This window comes from Berghia stephanieae, chromosome 1 (assembly GCF_034508935.2).
Source record: "Berghia stephanieae isolate SIO BIC M18660-M18661 chromosome 1, UCSD_Bste_1.3, whole genome shotgun sequence".
Taxonomy (NCBI): Eukaryota; Metazoa; Mollusca; class Gastropoda; order Nudibranchia; family Aeolidiidae; genus Berghia; species Berghia stephanieae.
In genome coordinates this window covers 46,327,796-46,341,118 of record NC_088360.1, presented here as the reverse complement: position 1 = coordinate 46,341,118, position 13,323 = coordinate 46,327,796, and the positions used below count along the sequence as shown (strand labels likewise).

The 13,323-nt window shown below is 40.7% G+C and overlaps 1 protein-coding gene across 1 annotated transcript in view; it reads right to left on the bottom strand.

Moving 5' to 3' along the window:
* The window catches only part of LOC144976107 (uncharacterized), a 40,347-nt gene extending 28,584 nt beyond the window's left edge, over nt 1–11,763 (bottom strand). The window contains exon 1 of the mRNA XM_078920291.1: nt 11,564–11,763. The gene's annotated coding sequence lies outside the window, so the exon portion shown is untranslated. The remainder of the gene's footprint in view (nt 1–11,563) is intronic.
* Between the last annotated feature and the right edge of the window lie 1,560 nt (nt 11,764–13,323).

The window sequence follows — 13,323 nt, the reverse complement described above, 5'->3', positions numbered from 1 at the left end:
GACCGAAGAGTTTCTGGAATTACAGAATTTATGAAGGACAACAGACAAAGCCGAAAGGACTCTGCTGACCCGATGACGTCTTCGCCAAACAAGCAGCTTCGAATTGCGTCGTGGAACGTTCGCACCATGTATGAAGCAGGAAAAAGCTCTCAAGTTGTGACTGAGATGAGAAGATACAGGCTGCATATACTTGGAGTAAGCGAAACCCACTGGATACAATCCGGACAGAAACACCTCAAGTCTGGGGAGAAAATTTTATATTCAGGGAGAGGGGACGGGATTCATACACAGGGAGTAGGAATAATTCTAAGCAAGTTTGCCCAGAAGTCACTGAGAGGATGGGAACAATGCGGAGAAAGGATCATCATGGCGTCCTTTACAACACGGAGTCAGAAGATCAGCATGAACATTGTACAGATCTATGCCCCAACAAATGATGCAACAGATGAGGACAAAGATACATTTTATGGTCTGCTACAACAAGTCATTGACAAGTTGCCAAGGAAAGACATCAACATATTGATGGGAGATGCTAATGCAAAAGTGGGACAGGATAACGTAGGCTATGAAGGTATCATGGGACGTCATGGCATGGGAGAAATGAATGATAATGGTGAGAGATTTGCAAATTTCTGTGCATTCAACAGTTTGGTGATTGGAGGATCAGTGTTCCCCCATAAGAGGATCCACAAAGCAACTTGGGTCTCACCAGATGGTGTGACAGAGAATCAGATTGATCATTTTTGTATCTCTCGTAGATTCAGACGTTCATTGGAAGATGTGACAGTACAGAGAGGGGCAGATGTTGGATCAGACCACCACCTGCTATTGGCAAAGCTTAAGCTCCGACTCAGAAAACACGGGGCCAGATCACATACAAGAAGAAAATTCGAGGTGAATGCACTTGATGGGGAAAAGAATGAGGAATTCAAACTACAATTGAGTAATAGATTCCAACCTCTTACTGAGCTCGAGGAGGACATAGATGTAGAGTCACATTGGGCAAAGATCAAGGAAGTCTACATAACAACTTGCCACGAGGTATTGGGGGTAAAGAAATCGGAACATAAAGAATGGATAAGTCCAACCACCTTGGACCTTATTGAAAAGAGGAGAACAAGGAAGGAACAAGTGAATGCAAGCCGAACAAGAGCTTCAAGACTGGATGCACAAGAGCAGTATCGAGCCATAGCTAAGGAAGTCAAAAGATCTGTGAAGAAAGACAAGGAAGCATTCATGAACAGACTTGCAGAGAAAGCAGAAGCAGCAGCGACTGGAGGAAACATGAGGATCCTTTATCAAACTACCAAGACACTTGCTGGAAAATATGGGAAACCAGAGGTACCAGTCAAAGACAAAGATGGGAAAACTATTTTTGGAAAAGAGGCTCAATGTGAACGATGGAGGGAACATTTCAACTGCCTTCTGAACAGACCACCACCAGACAACCAGCCAGAAATTTTGCCTGCAAGGAATGAGATACCAATTAGCTGTGATCCACCATCGATAGCAGAGATTGTGGGTGCCATTAACAAGATGAAAAGGGGGAAAGCTGCTGGACCAGACCAGATTCCACCGGAGGCTCTAAAAGTTGATGCGGAAAGAAATGCTGAGGCCCTGCACCCACTATTTGAGAGAATCTGGAACGACGGGATATTCCCAAAGGATTGGAAGGAAGGACATCTTATCAAGCTTCCAAAGAAAGGGGACCTCAGTAATTGTAATAATTATCGAGGCATCACTCTTCTTTCTATCCCAGGAAAGGTTTTCAACCGTATTATTTTAGAGAGAATTAAGAATGCAACAGATGCTAAACTGCGGGACGAACAGGCAGGTTTTCGGAAAAACCGTTCAACCACCGACCAGATTGCCTCTCTGCGAGTCATAGTGGAACAGTCTATAGAATGGAACTCTCCTCTTATTGTCAACTTCTTGGATTACGAGAAGGCTTTCGACAGTATTGACAGAGCAACATTGTGGAAAATTCTGGCACATTATGGACTCCCTGAAAAGATAGTAAACCTCATTAAGGAAATGTATGAAGGATCAAGTTGCAGGGTTGTACATGAAGATCAGCTTACTGACAGCTTTGAAATTAAGACTGGTGTCAAGCAGGGATGCTTGCTCTCTCCATTCCTGTTCATCCTTGCCATTGATTGGCTAATGAAGGAAACCTCCAAAGGGAGAAGAAATGGGATACAGTGGACCCCCTGGACACAGTTGGATGATCTGGATTTTGCAGATGATCTGGCTCTTTTGTCCCACACCCAGGACCAGATGCAAGCAAAAACCACAATTATAAACAGCCTCTCGGAATCAATTGGTCTAAGAATTCACCCTGCAAAGTCAAAGGTCTTGAGGATAGGTACGCGTCAAAGGGAGCAGATCAAAGTAAAAGATCAGGAACTCGAAGATATAGACACTTTCTGCTACCTCGGAAGTATAATTGACAAGGATGGAGGCACGGAAGCAGAGGTGAAAGCACGAATAGGAAAGGCACAGGCTGCATTCACATCTTTGAACAGAGTTTGGAGAACTAAAGATATCTCCCTTCAACTAAAGCTAAGACTTTTCAACTCAAACGTGAAGTCTGTCCTACTGTATGGATGTGAAACTTGGAACGCATCACAGGCATGTATAAGGAGGGTACAGATTTTCGTAAACAGGTGCATGCGTAAGCTACTCAGAATAAAATGGATGGATAGAATAAAAAATGAAGAAGTATGGAAAAGAACACAGCAGAAACCAGTGGGAGAGGATATAGGAAGAAGACGATGGAGGTGGATTGGACACACGCTTAGAAAGAATGACTCAACTATAACAAAGAAAGTATTGGACTGGAACCCTCAGGGCAGAAGATCAAGGGGAAGGCCACGAGGAACATGGAGAAGAATTAAAGAAGCTGATATACAGAGAAGTGGTAAGACCTGGAATGAGATAAAAAAGTTGGCTCAGGATAGAGAAGGATGGAAACTGTTTGTCTGTGGCCTATACCCTGACCCAGGGTGAAAAAGGCAATGATGATGATGATGCTGCAAACAAATGTTTGAATGATGAAGATCGGAGTTTATTTTTATTTGGGTTTGATGTGAGCTTTTTTATATAAACTTTTGTATTTTGCGCACTTTTATTTTCCTCACATGCGGACAAAAATACACTTTTTTGCTAAAAAATACACTTTTTAGGATCATAGAATACACTTTTCGTTCTGGGAAGGTTGGTAGATCTGCACCATGTATGAAGCACGAGAACACTGAGATAAATTTTAAAGTCTGCTACACCAAGTCATTGATAAGTTGCCATAAAGGACATCAACATATTGATGGGAGATGCCAATGCTAAAGTGGGACAGGATAACAAAGGTTATAATACTATCATAGGAGAGATGAAGGACAATGGTGAGAGACTTGCAAATTTTTGTGCATTCAACAGTTTGGTGATTGGAGGATCAGCTTCCCCATAAGATGATGCACAAGGCAACTTGGGTCTCATCAGATGGTGTGACAGAGAATCAGATTGATCATTTTTGTATCTCTTGAAAATTCAGATGTTCATTAGAAGATGTGACAGTACGGAGAGGGGCATATGTTAGATCAGACCACCACCTGCTATTGGCAAAGCTTAAGCTCCGACTCAGAAAGCATGGGATCAGATCACAGACAAGAAGAAAATTTCAGGTGAATGAACTACATGGGGAAAAGAATGAGGAGTTCAAACTGCAATTGAGTAATAGATTTCAACCTCTAGCTGATCTCAAGGAGGACATAGACGTAGAGTCACATCAGACAAAAATCAAGGAAGTCTACATAACAACTTGTCATGAGGTATTGAGTGTAAAGAAATCGGAACATAAAGAATGGATAAGTCCATTCACCTTGGAGCTGATTGATAAGAGGAGAACAAAGAAGGAACAAATGAATGAAGTCGAACAAGGGCTTCAAGACTAGATGTACAAAAGCAATATCGAACCACAGCTAAGGAAGTCAAGAAGAAAGACAAGGAAGCACTCATGAACAGACTTGCAGATAAAGCAGCAGATACAGGAGGACACATGAGGATATTTTATCAAAGTACCCAGACACTTGCTTGAAAATATGGGAAACCAGAGGTACCAGTAAAAGATAAAGATGGGAAAACAATTTTTGGAAAAGAGACTCAATATAAGCGATGGAGGGAACATTTCAACTGCTTTCTGAACAGACCACCACCAGACAACCGGCCTGAAATTTTGCCTGCTAGGTATCATTTATCAAATAGCTGTGACCTACCATCGATACCAGAGATTGTGGGTACCATTAACAAGATGAAAAGGGGGAAAGCTGCAGGAGCAGATCAGATTCCACCAGAGGCTCTAAAAGTTGATGCTGAAAGAAATGCTGTGGCCCTTCACTCACTGTTTGAGAGAATCTGGAATGACGGGATATTTCCAAAGGATTGGAAAGAAGGACATCTTGCATACCTGTCTACTTAAACATTTCAAAATCAGTAGCCAACACAAAATTCATCAGTAATAAATGGTACAATTTTAGTAATACTCCACCAGTTAACAACAACAAAATTTAAAAAAAAAAATACTGCGTATCTACAACCTTCTATACGTAAAATAAATGTTGTTGATCTCCACTATTACGAGCTGGCAATCAACTAAGCTATCATGGGCGTGAACTGAGCAGTAGCCTTTATAACTTTAAGGGAACATTTTTTTCCTTTCTTTGATAACTGCAGGAAATTTTTTTCACCCTCTAATACTATGACCAAATTGCTGTGAAATCAATATCCATAATATTTCTTCCATTTCTGTATGTCCGAAATTGTTACCTAATTTCCGTAACAATTACGGACGATCCGTAAAAGTAGGCAGGTATGATCTTGTCAAGCTTCCAAAGAAAGGGGAACTCAGTAATTGTAATAATTATCAAGTTATCAAGGAATACTCTTCTCTCTATCCCAGGAAAGGTTTTCAACCGTATTATTCTAGAGAGAATTAAGAATGCAACAGTTGCTAAATTATGGGACGAACAGGCAAGTTTTCTGAAAAAATGGTCAACCACTGACCAGATTGCCTTTCGGCGAGTAAGAGTCGAACAGTCTATAGAATGGAACTCTCCTCTTATTGTCAACTTTCTGGATTATGAGAAGGCTTTCGAGAGTATTGACAGAGCAACATTGTGGAAAATTCTGGCACATTATGGAATCCCTGAGAAATTGGTAAACCTCATCAAGGAAATGTATGAAGGAACAAGTTGCATGGCTGTACATGAAGATCAGCTTACTGACAGCTTTGAAATTATGACTGGTGTCAAGCAGGGATGCTTGCTCTCACCATTCCTGTTCACCCTTGCCATTGATTGGCTAATGAAGGAAACCACCAAAGAGCAAAGAAATGGCTTACAGTGGACCCCCTGGACACGGTTGGATGATCTGGATTTTGCAGTTGATCTGGCTCTTCTGCCTGTCATGGACTAAGGGTTGCAACTGAGTATATTAGCAAGTACAATTTAACTTGGTTAAGTCCCTTATATTGAGACTGCTACCGTTGGAACTGTATTCTGGTTACGCAACACTTTTTACCGGACTGAAAAATAAACATGTTGCTTTGAGTTTCAAACTAAACCTTCAGCTTGTCATTCCTTTAATCAAAACATTACATGGTGGCAGCGAATCTTCATTCCCCATTTGATAAGTATTTCTAAACTTCTAAGACTTTAGTATTTTCCCACCAAGCATTTTATTTTCATTTTTTCACCTGTGGTCTACCGAGTCAGAAGTACTGACTTCTATCCTCAAACCGGCATTCAACTGATTGTTCGTCATGGCCGATAAACCTCCAACAATGGACTGGGGTGCCCCCAATTTGTCAGATGCCTTCAGACTATTTAAACAGAGAATGGAGCTTTACTTCATAATTAATTCCAAGCTCAAAAACGAGGAAAAAGTGGCAACAATACTCCTAGCATCAGGAGAGGAAGGTCTCACCAGATTCAACAGCTGGAATCTTACCGAGCAAGAGAAGTCAAACCCAGAGATAATCTGGGAAAGATTTGCAAGACAGCTCGATCCCGCTGATAACTTTCGAATCAATCGTCTAAAACTCTCTACCTTACGACAACAAACTGAAGAATCGTTGGATGATTTTGTGAATAGAGCCAAGCAAATCGCAAACAAATGTAAATTTACAAACGATGAATTGCAAAACAGACTAATCAAGATAATAATTGCGGCAACACCTATCGCTGATTTCCAAAAAGAACTCCTCACCAAACCCCAAACGTATACTTTAGATGAGGCTCTGCAACTCGGAAGATCGCACGAAGCTTCCCTACAACATCTAACTGCACTGAAAGCAATCGAGCGTCCAACCACGAACCAGAAATCAATCGATATTATCCATCCACCACGTAACAAATCAGCACAACGACCCATCCATAACAAACCAGTACAACGGCGGTTTGCAAAAACTGTGGCCGAGATCACCCCTTCAACAGGGGACAGTGCCCAGCTGCCAAATCGACATGTGGCGCTTGTGGAAAACTTGGACATTGGGCAAAACTTTGCCTAACAACTAAATATCAACAACAAACTAACCCACAACAACGTAGTTACCGAAGACAACCGCAAAACAATATGCACACAATAGAAAGAGACGAATCCGGTGCAGAATCAGAAACAGATGACATGAATTCACAACTACATTCCTTCTCATTTTCCGAAATCAAAACAAAACAACGCGGTAGGAACGAAGCATTCACAATACTACAAATCGAACTTTCAGATATTCCAGGTATCCATGATTTACAACTAAAATTAGACACAGGAGCACAGGCAAACACACTACCTCTCAGAATTTATAGACAAATGTATCCAAAATACATTGACAGCAAAGGGAAACCGGTGGCAGGGACATTAAAACATACAAACACAAACCTCACTGCTTACAATGGAACAGAAATCAAGTGCTTCGGCACCACAAACATACCATGCCAGCACAGACAATCAAAATGGATAAATACCCAATTCTACATAGTAGATGTTGCTGGACCAGCGATACTCGGTCTCCCGAGCTGCGAAGAATTCAAAATCATCACCCTCCACTGCCCCCTCCATGCTACGAAAAACAAAAACACTACAATAAGAAACATCCACGACCTGAAAGCGCTGTACCCATCGCAATTTGACCGCATCGGCGAGTTCAAAACTGAACACAAACTAACTATTGACCCCAATGTACCTGCCCGCATCGACCCCCCTCGAAAAGTTCCCATCGCTCTAAAAGAAAAAATCAAACTGGAGCTCGACAATATGTGTGAACAAAACGTGATACGTCGAATAGAGGAACCAACCAGTTGGGTAAGCTCATTGACCTATGTAACAAAACAAGATGGCAGTCTGAGAACCTGCCTTGACCCAAAACACCTAAACAGAGCGCTTCTGAGACCACACCATAGAATTCCTACTGTGGAGGAACTCAATCACGAGTTCGCAGGTGCAAAGTACTTTTCAAAGTTGGATGCTAAATCTGGATACTGGTCTGTAAAACTTCATCCTGAGAGCCAACCTCTCACCACATTCCAAACCCCTTTTGGAAGATACTGTTTCCAACGCCTTCCTTTTGGCTTATCAGTAAGCCAAGATATTTTTCAAATGGAAATGGATAGAATACTACAAAGATGCCAAAATGCATGCGGGATAGCTGACGATATCATTGTTTATGGAAAGACAGAAGAAGAGCATGACAAAAACCTGATCAAGTTCATGGAAATCGCAAATGAAGAAGGCCTTGTATTAAATTCGAGCAAATGTCAAATCAAACAGTCTGAGGTACCATTTTTCGGACATATATATACCAGTAATGGGCTTAAACCAGATCCATTGAAAATCAAAGACCTAGAAAATATGCCAGAGCCAACATCAAAAACAGAACTACAACACTTTATTGGGTTCGCAACATACCTATCCAAATTTATACATGACTTCAGCCAGAAAACAGCTACCCTCAGAGATCTTTTAAAACAAGATTCTATTTTTCTTTGGGAAAGACACCACAAACAAGCCTTTGAAGACCTAAAACGTGAAGTATCAGTAAACTCCCTCCTTCAATACTATGATCCTGCCAAACCAGTAGAACTACATTGTGACGCCAGCCTTCGTGGCATTGGTGCAGCCTTACTCCAACCTGATGAAAGCAACCAACTAAAACCAATTGCTTTTGCTAGCAAAAGTTTAACAACAACGGAGCAAAACTATGCATGCATCGAACGTGAACTTCTTGCCATTGTATTCGGAGTCCAACGATTCCATACCTTTCTTTATGGACGTTTTTTCAAAATCATCACTGATCATAAACCATTACAAATGATTGTCAACAAATCAATCACTGCTGCACCGCCTCGTCTTCAAAGAATGCTTATTTCCCTGAATGGATACAACTTCACATTGTCACATCGACCCGGATCAGAAAACAAACTAGCAGATGGGCTCAGTCGTCTTCCAAACAAATATAATCAAAACAACATCGACCTTGACATGAGGGTTGATATAGTATACATGTCAAATGATCGTTCAACAATCATCAGAGAAGAAACACAAAAGGACCCTGTCCTTCAAGGCCTCAAAGGTTGCATCATCAACGGTTGGCCAGACAAACAATCAGAACTGACATCAGATCTCCGTCCCTACTGGAGCATACGTGACCAAATGTCTGCTGAAAATGGTCTTATTCTCAAAGGTCAATGCATTATGATTCCACCCAGTCAAAAACAAGAAACTCTCCAACAGCTACATACCGCCCACCTTGGCAAGGTAAAAACTAAACTTCTTGCAAACGTCACCGTCTACTGGATAGGCATTCACAAAGATATTGACGCAATAATTGATAACTGTCAAATCTGCCAAGAACATCAAAATGCCCAAACGTCCGAACCACTCGAACCTCATGACATTCCCCTACGACCTTGGTGTACCCTTGGTACAGATATTTTTGAGATTAAAAGCCAACAGTACCTCATCATAGCCGATTATCACTCAAAATTTCCGATCATCCGAAAACTTCCTCAACCCGCACCTAGTAGTTCAATAGTAAATATCACAAAAAATATATTTGCCGAATACGGAATACCTGAAAAGGTTATAAGCGACAATGGCCCACACTTTGCGAGTCAAATGTACAAAGAATTCGCCGATTCGTGGCAATTCACACACGTCACATCATCCCCCCACAGACCACAAGGAAATGGTTTCATTGAGAGACAAATCCAAACTGTCAAAAACATTATCAAAAAGGCTATGCAGGCCAAAACAGATCCCAATATTGCCCTTCTGCACTGGAGGTCCACCCCCATCACCCCGTCTTTGGGCAGCCCGGCACAACTACTTATGGGTCGACAAATTAAGACAACAATCCCATCAAAGCAAAGATCCAATACTATACACAACCAAGATGACATCTACAACAATCTGAAACAACGTCAAGCTCAACAAAAGTTCTATTTCGACAAGACCGCCCGCACAACCCCTTTCTCACACCTCTACCCAGGACAACCTGTACGAGTTTTACACCCTGAGACACATAAATGGCTCCCTGCAACTGTTATGCGCCAAATTCAGAATGATCCCAGATCATATGTTCTCGAAGACGCGAACGGGACCAACTTCCGAAGGAACAGACAACACATCAGAGAAATACCTGCCTCTTCCGCCGTTGCCCCAGAGGAATATCAGAAAACTATCGCTATTCCCCTCTCTACAAAGACCTGTCCCCAAATTGAATCCCCATCTGCCTCAAACTCAAAAGAGCCTACTGCTCAAACTAAAACTCCTAATGAACAACAAACAAAATCTCGCCCAATTCGCACGACCAGGAGACCAAGCCGTTTTGATGACTATGTATAGAACAAAACGAACAATATAGTGTGTCAACCAAATGAGAACACTTATCGCTACTAATTATTATTATTATTATTATTATTATTATTATTATTATTATTATTATTAGGATGTACTCTATCCCGTTTTATTTTTTAAAAATTTTATTTTATTTTTAAAATTTCTATTTCATTTGAAAACAAGGGAGATGTCATGGACTAAGGGTTGCAACTGAGTATATTAACAAGTACAATTTAACTTGGTTAAGTCCCTTATATTGAGACTGCTACCGTTGGAACTGTATTCTGGTTACGCAACACTTTTTACCGGACTGAAAAATAAACATGTTGCTTTGAGTTTCAAACTAAACCTTCAGCTTGTCATTCCTTTAATCAAAACATTACACTGCCGCACACCCAGGACCAGATGCAAGCAAAAAGCACAATTATAAACAGCCTCTCGGATCCAGTGATTTGAGAGTCAAAGGTCTTAAGGATAGTTATGCATCAAAGGAAGCAGATCAAAGTAAAAGATCAGGAACTCGAAGATATAGATACTTTCTGCTATTTTGGGAGTATAATTGACAAAGATTATACAAGGAAGAAGAGATAAAAGCACCGATATGAAAGGTCAAGCTGCATTCACATCTTTGAACAGAGTTTGGAGAACTAAAGATATCTCCCTTCGACTAAAGCTAAGACTTTTCAACTCAAATGGGAAGTCAGTTCTACTGTATGGATGCGAAACTTGGAATGCATCGCAAGCATGTAAGGAGGATCCAGATTTTCGTAAACAGGCGCATGCGTAAGGCTACTCAGAATAAAATGGATGGACAGGATTAAGAATGAAGAAGTATTGAAAAGAACATAGCAGAAACCAGTGGGAGAGGAAATAGGAAGAAGACGATGGAGGTGGATTGGACACACCCTTAGAAAGAATGACTCCACTATAACAAAGAAAGTATTGGACTGGAACTGGAACCCCCCAGGGCAGAAGATCAAGGGACAGGCCACGGCGAACATGGAGAAGAGTTAATTAAGCTTATATACAAATATACAGAGATGTGATTAGACATGGAGTGAGATTCTTTAAAAAGCTAGCTCAAGATAGAGTTAGAGAGGGATGGAAACTAAACTCTCTCTTTCCCACCCCCTCATTTTGCCAAGGCGGTGCTATTTATTACTGTGTATCAAGAACAGCCAAGGTGGCAAACTCAGATTCTGTGTGTAAACAAAGCAAGATGGCGGCAGGGACCTCGCTCCTTAACCGTAACCAATGTCCAGTTTTGCCTCCCACTCAAAGTACAGTATAAAAAAGTTTTCCCCCCTCCCAAACCCCCTACTAGAACAAGAATACTTGGGATGTAGTAGCTTATGGAAGGTCTCCCCACTACAGTACAGTAGATAGTATCAGTAACCCAGTATCAGTATCATTATATCAATATCAGTAACGAGTAACAGTAACACACCTGATTTATCATCATGAATGATGGATAGATTTAGAGTGTGAGTTTGGTAAGAACAGGGTATGGAAGAATATTAATTCGAAATTCTAATTTTTTTAAATAGTTGAAAGGGACAGGGGGCATAGTCATTAATGTGTACTAATGTACTGAGTGAGCATTCTGCCAGTCGTCGTCGGTGAACTGAATCATTTATTAAGCTGGCTCGCCTACACACATACACATCTGACGGGGTCTTACCTGTTATATGGAACACCGATGTCACATATCAGCAATTTCAACTCCAATTATAAATAAGTTTCGAACGAATCACAGCAGACTTAGGATGGCGATATATAAAACAAAATTGACCCATAAAATAAGCAAAAAAGATTGATCACTGCATTGTTAGTTTAGGTTACCGACTCGACACTACCAATGCCAGATGGTCTGAGTTCGTCGTGTCCAGATTCAGGGTTGCCAGATTATTTTTCAACAAAATGCCAGTGGAAGACTCAAAAAATGCCAAAACACTCCAAAAAATGCCAAAGTCTGTTGACTCCCATCCCCACTAAGACTAAGAAAACTACTCACTTTTGATAAACAATTTACTATCATATCCTGGTGGCTTGCGTGTTTTCTTTTCTTTTCTTTTTTTTTTTTTTTGAATTATACTAAATTTCCTGTTGAGGTAATTTTTTACCTACTGACTACTAAGTGGAGTGCTAAACCACTACACCACGGTTGAGAAAAGGTGTCATTTGAAGTATAATACACAAGAAAAGAAAATGCCAAATGAAAATGCCAAATGCCAAATGATTTTTCTAATGCCAAACGGTTTTCAAAAATGCCAGATTTTTGGAATCTGGCATTTAAAATGCCAAACTGGCAACCCTGCATCAAAACGCATCGAGTTTTGACTATCGATGGGCGATGAGACAACAATGTCACAAAAAAGAGTCGCGGCGGAAAAGAAAAGAAAGCTGGAAGAGGCGAAGAAAGCAAGACAACAGAGAGCACTGCTACGTAAACAAAAGAACGCAACAGCCCCTCACCAGCAGTAACAACCTCGGCATGACTACCCCCCCCCCCCCCCCCCTCATTACCCCCCACCCTTCCATATCGGCCCTTATCAGGGCCACCCCAAAATTTCCAGATTGGCGATTCAAAGGTTTACGCATTCCTATAACTTAAGTCAAAACAGACTAATACTATCTAATAACACTTTCATCACAACAAACAATTCATTAGCAACTGGACATTACATAAACTGTTTTTACATTGCAAAACACTCATGCATCTGCCATCTTTTTATAACATTTTTCTACAAAAAACAAACAAAACACAACTAAAAAAAACTGATTAAACTTTGTACTGTTATCAGAATAGTGACCTTTTGTAGAAAAAAATATCCCGGCGAATTTCCCCAATGGTCGTGGCGAATTTCCCCTACGATCGTCGAGTTTTCCCTGACAGCGATGACCGTTTAACAGGGTTGCCAGATTATTTTTCAACAAAATGCCAGGATAAGACTCAAAAAATGCCAAAACACTCCAAAAAAATGCCAAAGTCTGTTGACTCCCACCCCCACTAAGAAAACTACTCACTTTTGATAGACAATTTACTATCATATCCTGGTGGCTTGCGTGTTTTCTTTTCTTTTTTTTTTCTTTTTTTTTAAATTATACTAAATTTCCTGTTGGGGTAATTTTTTACCTACTGACTACTAAGTGGAGTGCTAAACCACTACACCACGGTTGAGAAAAGGTGTCATTTGAAGTATAATATACAAGAAAAGAAAATGCCAAATGAAAATGCCAAATGCCAAATGATTTTTCTAATGCCAAACGGTTTTCAAAAATGCCAGATTTTTGGAATCTGGCATTTAAAATGCCAAACTGGCAACCCTGATGCCAGGGGAAGACTCAAAAAATGCCAAAACACTCAAAAAAATGCCAAAGTCTGTTGACTCCCACCCCCACTAAGAAAACTACTCACTTTTGATAGACAATTTACTATCA